The sequence below is a fragment of the Penaeus vannamei genome, chromosome 2, assembly GCF_042767895.1.
Source record: "Penaeus vannamei isolate JL-2024 chromosome 2, ASM4276789v1, whole genome shotgun sequence".
NCBI lineage: Eukaryota > Metazoa > Arthropoda > Malacostraca > Decapoda > Penaeidae > Penaeus > Penaeus vannamei.
In genome coordinates, this window is record NC_091550.1 from 34,597,602 (window position 1) to 34,600,101 (window position 2,500).

Genomic DNA, 2,500 nt, shown 5'->3' on the forward strand with positions numbered 1-2,500 from the left:
TTGTGATCATAATTCTTATCATGTTTTTTTTGTTTGATAATAATAATTATAATGATAATATAAAAAAAATAATGAAGACGATAATACTAAAAAGATAACAGAAATTATTATAAGAAATAATAATGATAATGATTATAATGATAATAATGAAAAAAATAAAAATAAAAATAATGAAAATAATATTACTGATAATGATAAGAATAACAATTACGATAAAAATAACAGTTATCAATGTTATCATTGTCAGTATTTTTTTCACCCTTATCATCATTGCTATTATTATCATTGTTCTCGTTGTTGTCATTAATTCTATGACAGTATATCTATCACTGCTATTTCCGTCACTGTTATTATTTCATCATTATTATTGTGAATGTTAATGTTATTGTTATCATTATCATTATAAATACCGTCATTATCATATTTTTTTTTCCATTTTCTTCTAATTATCGCTATTATTATCATCATTATTATTAGTAGTATTATCATTACTGCAATAGCTGTTGTTATTGTTGTTTTTGATTATGTTGTTATAATGATCATAAATAACATTGTTATCATTATGATAATAATGATTTTTTTTACAGTATTACTTTTTTTTCAATTACTACTATATTATTATTAATTGTTATCATCCTTTTCATTATCACTATAATTTGTATTATCTTTATCATTTTTGATAGTTTATAATTATCAATGTTATAATAATTTCTTAGTTTGATAATAATGTTGTAGAAATGATACTGAAACCCATAAACAGAATGATGATAAGGATAATTACAATAGTAATAGCAATAATGATAGGAATGATACTGATAATGATAACGATGGTGATAATAATGACAATAATAATAACTGCAATACTAATGAAAGATAATGAATTGATGAAAATGCTAATAATGATGATAATAATTGAGATAGTAATAATGATGATAATAATTATGAAAATAATATTGATAATGATAAGATATTAATAATCATGATAATCAGAATTATAAAGATATTAAAAGTGATAATCATTAATATCATCCGCATGATAGTAATACTATGAGGATATTTGTAATGAAAATGATAATAATAGTAGTGATGATGATAATGATCACAGTAATAATAACAATAAAAGTTCATAATTAATCATGATGAGAGGGCGAGGCAAGTACGCTACGTGGAAGGAGGTAAACCGATACACTATTATCCGAGGGGGGGGGGTAAGAAAGAGGGTAGGAGAGGGAGGGAAGGAAAGGATGGATTAGGAAAGGGGGGAGAGGGAGAAAAAGAGAGGAAAGGGACTTAAAGAAGAGAGGGAGTAAAAGGGCTTAAATAGAATAGGGTGTGGGGAAGGGAGAAGGTTTGAGAAAAAGGGAGATGGGAGAGGGAGGAAAGAAGGTGAGAGAACGAAGGAGGTGTGGGGCGTCAAGGGGGGTGAGGAGGGAAGGGGGATGGGTAGATAGAAGACTTAAAGTGGGAGTAAATAAAAAGACAAAAATATTAAGAAAGGTTTGGGAGTGAGAAAGGATAACAGAGCTGTCCACACACACACACACACACACACACACACGGAAATAGCAAAGTTAAAATCAAAGACACAATTTATAACATAGACAAACAAACAAAGATGTTAACATTAGAGCCTTTGACAGGGTAAGCCATGGTATCCTGCACACACGAGGGAAAAACCGTGGAACTGATAACCATGGCTCCCAAAGGTACTTATCCACAAGAAAGCAATTATTCTAAATGCGTGAAACCATATTATCAAAGAATATAATATCTTTCGGCGTCCAACATGGCTCTATGTTAGGCCCTTCCTTTTCTTATTCCCTATAATCATTAATAATCTATTAGACATTACACACATTTGTCTTACTATTCAGTATGTAAATATCTCATTTCCTTCACGTTGGCCCCGTAAACAGTTCAAGTGCATTGATAAGAGATACTCAACAGATTCGTACATGAACAAAGATAAATTTCGATAAAAATGGACTCGAATTATGTACTTATAGCTTTAAAACCTTTGTAGGTAGCCGATAAAATAGCCAAAATCCTCACAGGAACGATAATAAAATTTGAAAGTTACCAGGTCAAACCAAGCACTTCTAGAGGTACAAATGATTATATATGACCTTTAAGACACGTTAGCAGCTTTTGAGTAAGCGTTGGTATATGTAAAGCACAAGCAAACAAAATCCCACTGAAATAGTGTTGTACTTTCTGCATTATTAACTTGCTTTCTGCATTATTAACTACTGTTTTAGTATATGGGCGGTTTAACCACTAAAAGGCAAATACAAAAAGCACTAGAATTACAAAATTACGAGAGCAGCAATAGGCAATGATTGAATATAAATATAACCACATACCCCACATAAACAAACAAACTAGTTAAAAGTTCAACAAAAACGTCAATGTGACACGTGCATATTCATTCATAAATCCCTACGTGATGATTTTCCCCGCTGGTCGATGCCTCCACAAGCAATGGCTAACAAAAGAAGTG

The 2,500-nt window shown here is 30.6% G+C and overlaps 1 protein-coding gene across 2 annotated transcripts in view; it reads left to right on the top strand.

Annotated features, from left to right (window-relative positions):
- LOC113826454 (carbonic anhydrase-related protein 10-like) overlaps window positions 1-2,500 on the top strand; it is a 32,656-nt gene that overhangs the window by 3,265 nt on the left and 26,891 nt on the right. The gene's annotated exons all lie outside the window — the stretch shown is intronic.